At 43.5% G+C, this 12,807-nt stretch overlaps 1 protein-coding gene across 1 annotated transcript in view; it reads right to left on the bottom strand.

The window, feature by feature from the left end:
• The window catches only part of TXLNB (taxilin beta), a 134,216-nt gene that overhangs the window by 27,473 nt on the left and 93,936 nt on the right, over positions 1 to 12,807 (bottom strand). The window lies entirely within an intron of this gene.

Consider the following 12,807-nt stretch of genomic DNA (forward strand, 5'->3'; position numbering starts at 1 on the left):
ATAATGACGGACCTGCTGGACACTGTCAGCACTGCAGACTCCTAAAGTAAGCTACTAGTATCAAGAAGATAGAAAAAAAAAAACACCACAGGTAGGTGGTATACAATTATGGATGGACGAGCGACTGCCGACACAGAGGTAGCTACAGCCGTGGACTACCGTACTGCGTCTGCTGCTAATATAGACTGGATGATAATGATATAAAAAATATATATATATCACTACTGCAGCCGGACAGGTATATATATTATATAATGACGGACCTGCTGGACACTGTCAGCACTGCAGACTCCTAAAGTAAGCTACTAGTATCAAGAAGATAGAAAAAAAAAAAACACCACAGGTAGGTGGTATACAATTATGGATGGACGAGCGACTGCCGACACAGAGGTAGCTAGAGCCGTGGACTACCGTACTGCGTCTGCTGCTAATATAGACTGGATGATAATGATATAAAAAATATATATATATCACTACTGCAGCCGGACAGGTATATATTATATAATGACGGACCTGCTGGACATTGTCAGCACTGCAGACTCCTAAAGTAAGCTACTAGTATCAAGGAGATAGAAAAAAAAAACACCACAGGTAGGTGGTATACAATTATGGATGGACGAGCGACTGCCGACACAGAGGTAGCTACAGCCGTGGACTACCGTACTGCGTCTGCTGCTAATATAGACTGGATGATAATGATATAAAAAATATATATATATATATATCACTACTGCAGCCGGACAGGTATATATTATATAATGACGGACCTGCTGGACACTGTCAGCACTGCAGACTCCTAAAGTTAACTACTAGTATGAAGAAGATAGAAAAAAAAAAACCCACCACAGGTAGGTATACAATTATGGACGAGCGACTGCCGACACAGAGGTAGCTACAGCCGTGAACTACCGTACTGCGTCTGCTGCTAGTATAGACTGGATGATAATGATATAAAAAATATATATATATCACTACTGCAGCCGGACAGGTATATATTATATAATGACGGACCTGCTGGACACTGTCAGCACTGCAGACTCCTAAAGTAAGCTACTAGTATCAAGGAGATAGTAAAAAAAACCACCACAGGTAGGTGGTATACAATTATGGATGGACGAGCGACTGCCGACACAGAGGTAGCTAGAGCCGTGGACTACCGTACTGCGTCTGCTGCTAATATAGACTGGATGATAATGATATAAAAAATATATATATATATCACTACTGCAGCCGGACAGGTATATATTATATAATGACGGACCTGCTGGACACTGTCAGCACTGCAGACTCCTAAAGTTAACTACTAGTATGAAGAAGATAGAAAAAAAAAAAAAACCACCACAGGTAGGTATACAATTATGGACGAGCGACTGCCGACACAGAGGTAGCTACAGCCGTGAACTACCGTACTGCGCCTGCTGCTAGTATAGACTGGATGATAATGATATAAAAAATATATATATATCACTACTGCAGCCGGACAGGTATATATTATATAATGACGGACCTGCTGGACACTGTCAGCACTGCAGACTCCTAAAGTAAGCTACTAGTATCAAGAAGATAGAAAAAAAAAAACACCACAGGTAGGTGGTATACAATTATGGATGGACGAGCGACTGCCGACACAGAGGTAGCTACAGCCGTGGACTACCGTACTGCGTCTGCTGCTAATATAGACTGGATGATAATGATATAAAAAATATATATATATCACTACTGCAGCCGGACAGGTATATATTATATAATGACGGACCTGCTGGACACTGTCAGCACTGCAGACTCCTAAAGTAAGCTACTAGTATCAAGAAGATAGAAAAAAAAAAAAAACACCACAGGTAGGTGGTATACAATTATGGATGGACGAGCGACTGCCGACACAGAGGTAGCTAGAGCCGTGGACTACCGTACTGCGTCTGCTGCTAATATAGACTGGATGATAATGATATAAAATATATATATATATCACTACTGCAGCCGGACAGGTATATATTATATAATGACGGACCTGCTGGACACTGTCAGCACTGCAGACTCCTAAAGTAAGCTACTAGTATCAAGGAGATAGAAAAAAAAACACCACAGGTAGGTGGTATACAATTATGGATGGACGAGCGACTGCCGACACAGAGGTAGCTACAGCCGTGGACTACCGTACTGCGTCTGCTGCTAGTATAGACTGGATGATAATGATATAAAAAATATATATATATATCACTACTGCAGCCGGACAGGTATATATTATATAATGACGGACCTGCTGGACACTGTCAGCACTGCAGACTCCTAAAGTTAACTACTAGTATGAAGAAGATAGAAAAAAAAAAAAACCCACCACAGGTAGGTATACAATTATGGACGAGCGACTGCCGACACAGAGGTAGCTACAGCCGTGAACTACCGTACTGCGTCTGCTGCTAGTATAGACTGGATGATAATGATATAAAAAATATATATATATATCACTACTGCAGCCGGACAGGTATATATTATATAATGACGGACCTGCTGGACACTGTCAGCACTGCAGACTCCTAAAGTAAGCTACTAGTATCAAGGAGATAGAAAAAAAAAACACCACAGGTAGGTGGTATACAATTATGGATGGACGAGCGACTGCCGACACAGAGGTAGCTACAGCCGTGGACTACCGTACTGCGTCTGCTGCTAATATAGACTGGATGATAATGATATAAAAAATATATATATATCACTACTGCAGCCGGACAGGTATATATTATATAATGACGGACCTGCTGGACACTGTCAGCACTGCAGACTCCTAAAGTAAGCTACTAGTATCAAGGAGATAGAAAAAAAAAACACCACAGGTAGGTGGTATACAATTATGGATGGACGAGCGACTGCCGACACAGAGGTAGCTACAGCCGTGGACTACCGTACTGCGTCTGCTGCTAATATAGACTGGATGATAATGATATAAAAAATATATATATCACTACTGCAGCCGGACAGGTATATATTATATAATGACGGACCTGCTGGACACTGTCAGCACTGCAGACTCCTAAAGTTAACTACTAGTATGAAGAAGATAGAAAAAAAAAAAAAACCACCACAGGTAGGTATACAATTATGGACGAGCGACTGCCGACACAGAGGTAGCTACAGCCGTGAACTACCGTACTGCGTCTGCTGCTAGTATAGACTGGATGATAATGATATAAAAAATATATATATATCACTACTGCAGCCGGACAGGTATATATTATATAATGACGGACCTGCTGGACACTGTCAGCACTGCAGACTCCTAAAGTAAGCTACTAGTATCAAGAAGATAGAAAAAAAAACCACCACAGGTAGGTGGTATACAATTATGGATGGACGAGCGACTGCCGACACAGAGGTAGCTACAGCCGTGGACTACCGTACTGCGTCTGCTGCTAATATAGACTGGATGATAATGATATAAAAAATATATATATATCACTACTGCAGCCGGGCAGGTATATATTATATAATGACGGACCTGCTGGACACTGTCAGCACTGCAGACTCCTAAAGTAAGCTACTAGTATCAAGAAGATAGAAAAAAAAAACACCACAGGTAGGTGGTATACAATTATGGATGGACGAGCGACTGCCGACACAGAGGTAGCTACAGCCGTGGACTACCGTACTGCGTCTGCTGCTAATATAGACTGGATGATAATGATATAAAAAATATATATATATCACTACTGCAGCCGGACAGGTATATATTATATAATGACGGACCTGCTGGACACTGTCAGCACTGCAGACTCCTAAAGTTAACTACTAGTATGAAGAAGATAGAAAAAAAAAAAACCACCACAGGTAGGTATACAATTATGGACGAGTGACTGCCGACACAGAGGTAGCTACAGCCGTGGACTACCGTACTGCGTCTGCTGCTAGTATAGACTGGATGATAATGATATAAAAAATATATATATATCACTACTGCAGGACAGGTATATATTATATAATGACGGACCTGCTGGACACTGTCAGCAGAATGCGTTTATAGAATAAAAACACCACACGACGAGTGTTTAACTTTTTCAGGCAGACAATCACAATATACTGGTGGTCACTGGTCACTGGTCAGTCACACTGGCAGTGGCACTCTGGCAGCAAAAGTGTGCACTGTTAAATATATGTACTCCTGCTATAACTGCTCCCCAGTCTCCCCCACAATTAAGCTGTGTGAGCAGTGAGCACTCAGCACAGTCAGATATACATAGATGATGCAGCACACTGAGGCTGAGCACAGATATGGTATACTGTGTCACTGTGTATCGTTTTTTTTCAGGCAGAGAACGGATTATATTAAATAATAATAAAACTGCACTGGTGGTCACTGGTCAGTCACTAGGAAACTCTGCACTCTCTGAGTACTCCTAAGCTCCAGTAAATCAAGTGTCTCACTCTCACTATCTATTTCTATTCTAAACGGAGAGGACGCCAGCCACGTCCTCTTCCTATCAATCTCAATGCACGTGTGAAAATGGCGGCGACGCGCGGCTCCTTATATAGAATCCGAGTCTCGCGATAGAATACGAGCCTCGCGAGAATCCGACAGCGGGATGATGACGTTCGGGCGTGCTCGGGTTAGCCGAGCAAGGCGGGAAGATCGAGTCTGCCTCGGACCCGTGTAAAAAGCGAGAAGTTCGGGGGGGGTTCGGTTTCCGAGAAACCGAACCCGCTCATCACTAATGCCTATATGACTGTCATTAGCTGTCTTTTAATCCCATATTTCAACCTTGGATGTTTCTCCATACATTTTTACTCAGACATAGGTGGTCATTCTGAGTTGATCGCTAGCTGCATTTTTTCGATGTGCAGCGATGAGGCAAAAAAACGGCACTTCTGCGCATGCGTATGCGGCACAATGCGCACGCACGACATACTATTACAACAAACAATGTCGTTTCACACAGGGTCTAGCGAAGCTTTTCAGTCGCACTGCTGGTCGCAGAGTGATTGACATGAAGTGGGCATTTCTGGGTGTCAACTGACCGTTTTCAGGGAGTGTTTGGTAAAACGCAGGCGTGCCAGCAGAAACACAGGCGTGGCTGGGCGAATGAAGGGCGTGTTTGTGATGTCAAAACAGGAACTGAACAGTCTGAAGTCATCGCAAGCGCTGAGTAGGTTTAAAGCTACTCTGAACCTGCACAAAATTATTTTGTAGCCACTCTGCGATTCCTATGTTCGCACTTCTGCTAAGCTAAAATACACTCCCAGTGGGAGGCGGCATAGCGTTTGCACGGCTGCTAAAAACTGCTGACGAGCGATCAACTCGGAATGACCACCATAGTTTTTACTGCCCTCTGTTATTAATGATGGGTGCACTTTCCCAATATAATTGCTACCAACTTAATTATATTATTGAATTTATGCTAATAAATGTGTATTTTATACAGATTCAGATGTTATTATCCCTTACTACCTATTTACTCTGTTTATTTATTTTTCCATTTGCTATTCCACACTTGTACTGGCATGGGGGATGCTGAGGGGAGGGAGCATCTGTGGTACCATCAGGACTATAAGGGTCACTCCCCAATTACAAGCAATGTATATTAACTGTCTGGTTCAGCTCCATGAGCTACCCTAGGAGAGAATGCTTAGGATAATAGACAGTGTGAATAGCCAGTCAGGGTAGGAAGCTGATCCATTCCTCTTTCTTATGGTTCACATCTTCCTTCCCATGTATTACACCCCATTCCTTCCCCCTGTTTTCCACTTCCCTTTCGCTTTTGGATCCTGCTCCTGCCCATCCCTCCATATCACATGGGCCAGTGTCCATCCAGCCTGTAATACATGTGACCAGAGTCTGCCTCCCACAGCATTAAACTTCATCATATCAGTTGCATAGTTTTGGTGGTGGTATTGTTGGTATTAATGTAATGTCTGTGGGAGAGGTTATACATGTAAGTGAGGGCCAAAACGAGCTATTATTACAATAAGGGGGCATTTAAAGTACTGTGTGTGTTGTTATTATTGGCTGTTTGGAATATTAATGTTATGTGAGGTCTATTCATGTGGGTACTATAAATTTAATATGGGAACTGTTTTTATTAAATGTTGGGGTAATACGGGATAATATAACATGATTAATTTTAGTAGGCTGACCTTTAAACTGGAACACAATGATTTACACAGATTCTGTGGCTAGCTGACTTTAAGCCTGCATTTCCCCTTGTTTTAATCAGCCACAGAACCTGTGTGATCCATGAGCATCCTGGTTGAAAGGGATAGTATGGTAAGCCTGTAATTTAGGGGGATAACAATGTAAACTGAGGTCTTCGTATTAAATGTGGAGCTAATAACTTAATGAAGTTGGGAAGAAAAGGGCCTATGTCTTAAATGATGATTGCAGTCACCTGTGTTGAACAAATTAATTGATGATAAGGATATTTCAACACAGGTGACTGCAATCGTAAATTAAATAAAAATTCCAGAAACAGAGCATAATGCCATAATTATACAATAGAGGATCAAACAGATAATACACAGTAACATAATTTTGGGCAAGGGCAAAATGTGAACTTCCCTGATCAAACAATTTTGTATTATTAAACTGTATTTGATAACCTAGTATACAATTTCTACCAGTAATATGGTTTCATCAGAACTGGCGTCTTAATGAAGGTTACTCTGCCCCAGTTTTTTCTTCAAAACCTGTCATTTGTGAATAGTCTCCAGCCTATTACCCCTAATTCTCTCCAGCCTCATGCCTCACGTCTCTTCAGCCATTACAACTGTGTCTCTCCAACTCATGCCTCCTATGTCTCTTCAGTCATTTCCCCCTGTTTCACTCCAGCTAATGTCCCATGTCCCACCACCCATTGCATGTGTTTCAACAGCCATTGTCCTGTGTATCTCCAGTGCATGTCCTGCTGTGTCTATTCAGTCATTGCTCCTGTGTCTCTCCAGTTCATGCTCCCCTGTGTCTTTTCCAGCCATTGCACCCTATGTCTCTCCAGCCATTGCTCCTATCTCTCTCCAGCCATTGCTCCTATGTCTCTCCAGCCATTGTTCCCATATCTCTCCAAACTCATGCTTCCTGTGTCCAACCACTCATTGCGTCTGTCTCCAGTGCATGCCAGGCTGTGTCTTTGAAGCAATAGATCTTATGTTTCTCTAACCATTGCTTCTCTATCTCTCCAGCCCATGCACCCTGTCTCTATCCAGCTCAGGACCCCTGTATCTCTCTCCAGCTCATGCGCCTTATGTCTTTCCAGACATTGCACACTATGTTTCTCCAGACATTGTTTCTAGTGTCTCTCCAGTCATTGTCCCTGTGTCTCTCCTTCCATTACCTCTGTGTCTCTCCAGCTCATGCCTTCTGTGTCTTTCCAGCTCTTCCCTAGTGTTTCTTCAGTCATTGTCCCTGTACCTCTCCTATCATTACCTCTGTGTCTCACAGCTCTTCCCTAGTCTCTCTCCAGCCATTGTCCCCTGTGTCTATCCTGCCATTACCTCTGTGTCTCTCTAGCTTATGCCCCCTGTGTCTCTTCAGTCATTGCCCCATCTCACTCCAGCTTATGCCTCCTGTGTCTCTTCAGTCATTGCCCCATCTCACTCCAGCTTATGCCTCCTGTGTCTCTTCAGTCATTGCCCCATCTCACTCCAGCTTATGCCCCCTGTGTCTCTTCAGTCATTGCCCCATGTCACTCCAGCTCATTCCCCCTGTGTCTCTTCAGTCATTGCCCCATCTCACTCCAGCTCATGCCCCCTGTGTCTCTTCAGTCATTGCCCCATCTCACTCCAGCTCATGCCCCCTGTGTCTCTTCAGTCATTGCCCCATCTCACTCCAGCTTATGCCTCCTGTGTCTCTTCAGTCATTGCCCCATCTCACTCCAGCTCATGCCCCCTGTGTCTCTTCAATCATTGCCCCATGTCACTCCAGCTCATACCCCCTGTGTCTCTACAGTCATTGCCCCATCTCACTCCAGCTCATGCCCCCTGTGTCTCTTCAGTCATTGCCCCATGTCACTCCAGCTCATGCCCCCTGTGTCTCTTCAGTCATTGCCCCATCTCACTCCAGCTCATGCCCCCTGTGTCTCTTCAGTCATTGCCCCATGTCACTCCAGCTCATGCCCCCTGTGTCTCTTCAGTCATTGCCCCATGTCACTCCAGCTCATGCCCCCTGTGTCTCTTCAGTCATTGCCCCATGTCTCTCCAGTCATTGTCCCCTGTGTCTATCCTGCCATTACCTCTGTGTCTCTCTAGCTTATGCCCCCTGTGTCTCTTCAGTCATTGCCCCATGTCACTCCAGCTCATGCCCCCTGTGTCTCTTCAGTCATTGCCCCATCTCACACAAAATATATGTGTGTCACATCAAATGACACCTCCAATGTATCTTCTCTTGACTTATTTAACATGAAATGAGGCTCCATTCAGGGGATAAATAGAGAAGCTTTAAGTTAAGGTTACCCAACCATGACATGATATGATATGTAGAATGTGGAAGTGAAGCTTTAATTGTACATTTCATTCAGGGAACACAAATGGACATTATCATATAACGCGCAGCAGCCAAGTAGCTGCTTTTGCACAGAGAACTGTCCCAGCACATTAACATTTTTTTCAGTTCATAAATTACTTTCAGTGAATAAAAAATTGTATACAATGAATAAATTATACATTGTTTAATGTTATGCCAGAGCATTACTAATCATATAGTTTGAGAAAATATATTTTTTAAAACACGGTATGTTTTCCCGTGATTTATTGTTATTACGGTCAATAAATACAATTCTCGAGCTAAAAGAACATTATGTATTAATAAGCATCTGTGTATGTACTGTTAAACTAAGCAATAATAAATAAGAGTCACAGCTGCCAAGTAATAGAGAAAGACAAAATGTAACAGCTGCCTCCTTAATCAGATTGTTTAGGAAGAGTATATGGATAGACGGTATATACAGATGGCAATGCCTGAAGGATGTGTCGAGCTAGATAAAAATATTTATGATCTTAAGATGCTAGGGTTGCTGTCTTCAGTTACTACATAGAAATAACACAATACTTTTACCACAAAACAGTGAAGATTTGGTTATCTTGGATGCAAGTGGTCATGTGAGTGCTGCCAGGTGGCAGATCAAGTTGCCCCCCTTCCCCTATGTAGGCCCCCACACAGGGTCAGTCTGACCCTGCAATATGCAAGAACAAGTGTTCTCGCCGTCGTGTCCGTGGACTGGGGCTGCCACGGCTCCATACATTGCAGAGCGGCTCACGAGTCTCCTCATCATCGTCATGTGACACATCACGTCTGTGCTGCTGATGAGGGAACTCAGGACTATGGGGCAGATGTTTTAAGCCTGGAGAAGTGATAAAGCAGTGATAAGTGCAAGGTGATAACCCACCAGCCAATCGACTCCAATATGTAAATTGGCAGTTAGGAGCTGATTGGCTGGTTTGTTATCACCTTGCACTTATCACTGCTTTATCACTTCTCCAGGCTTAATACATCTGCCCCAATATGCAGTCTTTGCATGCAGAACATAGAGCTGGAAGATGCCTCAGGAGATGAGTACTTGAGTGGCATGTGGGAGGGGCCACCCGGGTGGGGTGCACTGTGTGGCAAACGGGGGAAAGACTGTGGCCATATTGGAGGGGGGGAGGGGCAAGTTAAGGGGCCATTCCATTGTTGAGAGCCCAACCAACTTCATTTCTCTGAGCTCATACAATCCTTAATCTGGCCCTGGGTACTCCATGCCCTCATTTCAGACCCTCTCCCTTCCACCACTGCCCATGGGCCGTGTGTTTTTTGTGTGTGTTTAACCACTGTACAATTGTTTGAAATGTAGAGATCCAGTGGTGTATTTCTCACTAGGCATGTTTCAGGGACGTGCAGTGAGCTAAATGGCTCAGGAGGGAGCGGCTAGTGCCAGAGCCAGATTTACATGCAATATATGAGCCAAAGGGTACATGTGGGTATTATACACAGGTGCAGCATTATAAACTCCTGGAAGTTTGGTGAGTTTTGATCAGAGATGTGCAGAAAAGATAGGCAGGGGAGGCACTGCCTCACCTGCCATATACTTTTTACGTCAGAGATTTGGCTATAAAAATTATTAGAATAATGCAAAGAAGATATTTCAAACAAATTCTCTGTATTTTTCATATACTTTATACAGTTAAAACTCTGGCACAGATGTTTGTATGACAGGAAAGGCTCTGCCTCACCTGCCTCATGCCATGGCACGTCACTGGCATGTTTAGGTATGGCAGGCTGCCCCTTTCCCCATCAGAACAGATGCTGATCTTTTTAGCAGCATGAGTGTGGTGTGTGTGTGCGTATGTGTTGAGGTGGGGATGGGGGGAAGGGGGGGGGGGGGACTTGGTGGCTCTAAAATACCTGCACTGTACATTGGGAACATAGAGGGAATGTGCCATGGACTCCTTTCTCTGTGGAGTGAGTTATATAGTAATATTATCAGCTGGGCTGTTTCTAGGCAATTTGGCTCCCAGTGCGGAAATTAAAAAATGCAGTCCCCCCTCCCACAGACATTGCAAAAAAGGCACGTGCATCCAAAAAAGGGGGGATGGCCTCATTGCCATGGGCATAATCTTGAAGGAAAAGACTATCTTAAACTGACACAATAGTGCCCCGTACACCATATTATGCCACACACAGTAATGCCCATGACACCATATTATGCCCCACACAATTATGCCCCTGACACAATATTATACCTCACATAGTAATGCCCTTTACAATTATGCCACATTACCTGCTCATTGTCAGGGGTTTGATTCCGCAGCAGTCCTGGCACTGCTGCGCTGTTCGCGCCCATCTCCTCCATTTAGTAAATGTCCCTCCCAAAATAACCACCACCTCCTCTAGCATCCTTTGGAAGTGTCTCCTCTGAGGCGGTGGTCATTTTGGGTGGGACATTTTCAACAGTATTCCATATAAATGGTCAGACTACATTGAATACTGTCCTAAACAGACAGTGGCTGTGGCCGCAGGCTTCCAGGCACTCCATGCCATTGCATGGCTTTCCCGGCCCTAAAAGTGGCTCTGATTATCAGGGGTAGGGGTGTATTAATATTATGGGGTCATTTATTGTTATAAGGGAGGACACACACATGCACATACAGTGCATCCGGAAAGTATTCACATCGCTTCACTTTTTCCACATTTTGTTATGTTACAGCCTTATTCCAAAATAGAATAAATTCTCTCAAAATTCTACACGCAATACACCATAATGACTACGTGAAAGCTTTTTTAGATTTTTGCTAATTTATTAATAATAAATAACTAAGAAATCACATGTACATAAGTATTCACAGCTTTTGCTCAATACTTTTTTGATGCACCTTTGGCAGCAATTATAGCCTCAAGTCTTTTGAATATGATGCCACAAGCTTGGCACACCTATCTTTGAGCAGTTTCGCCCATTCCTCTTTGCAGCACCTCTCAAGCTCTATCAGGTTGGATGGGAAGCGTCAGTGCACAGCCATTTTCAGATCTCTCCAGAGATGTTCAATCAGATTCAAAAAAACTTTTTTCACATAATCGTTATGGGGTATTGGGGTAATTCTGAGTTGATCGCAGCAGCAAGTTTGTTAGCAATTGGGCAAAACCATGTGCACTGCAGGGGGGGCAGATATAACATTTGCAGAGAGAGTTAGATTTGGGTGGGTTATTTTGTTTCTGTGCAGGGTAAATACTGGCTGCTTTATTATTACACTGCAATTTAGATTTCAGTTTGAATACACTCCACCCAAATCTAAATTTCTCTGCACATGTTACATCTGCCCCCCCCACCCCCCTGCAGTGCACATGGTTTTGCCCAACTGCTAACAAATTTGCTGCGATCAACTCAGAGGCCCTCATTCCGAGTTGTTCGCTCGCAAGCTGCTTTTAGCAGCATTGCACACGCTAAGCCGCCGCCTACTTGTAGTGAATCTTAGCTTAGCAAAATTGCGAACGAAAGATTCTCAAAATTGCGAATAGAAATTTCTTAGCAGTTTCTGAGTAGCTCGACACTTACTCTGCCACTGCGATCAGTTCAGTCAGTTTCGTTCCTGGTTTGACGTCACAAACACACCCAGCGTTCGGCCAGACACTCCCCCGTTTCTCCAGCCACTCCCACGTTTTTCCCAGAAACGGCAACGTTTTTTCACACACTCCCATAAAACGGCCAGTTTCCGCCCAGAAACACCCACTTCCTGTCAATCACACAACGATCACCAGAACGAAGAAAAAACCTCGTAATGCCGTGAGTAAAATACCAAACTTCTTAGCAAATTTACTTGGCGCAGTCGCAGTGCGAACATTGCGCATGCGCAGTTTGCGGAAAATCGCTGCGATGCGATGAAAAAGAACGAGCGAACAACTCGGAATGAGGGCCAGAATTAGGCCCTTTGAGGGGAAAAAATTATTTATTCCATTTTGGAATAAAGCTGTAACATAACAAAATGTGGAAAAAGTAAAGCACTGTGAATACTTTCCGGACGCACTGTACATACAGTAGTAGCTGCTGGGATCACCTGGGTCTCTGTGTCTGTTTGTTTTGATGTGCACTATGCAGTTTGTTTCTATCCCAGTGTACCACCTCTCACCTCAGGGTCTATTTAATAAAGTATAAAAAGGCTTTTAAAATGCTATAGAAAGCCAATTATTTTCTCTGTATTTAACTAGTTGAAAAGTGCAGAGAAATCACAGATTTCTCTGCCTTTTCATTTTGATGTTCTTATTTTGCAGACCTCATAAATTTTAATGTGGGCTGTGCAGGAACAGTATTTATATAGATTAGAGAAGCAAATCTTTCTCAACTTTTCTGACAAACATAACGT

This window comes from Pseudophryne corroboree, chromosome 4, assembly GCF_028390025.1.
Source record: "Pseudophryne corroboree isolate aPseCor3 chromosome 4, aPseCor3.hap2, whole genome shotgun sequence".
Classification (NCBI taxonomy): domain Eukaryota; kingdom Metazoa; phylum Chordata; class Amphibia; order Anura; family Myobatrachidae; genus Pseudophryne; species Pseudophryne corroboree.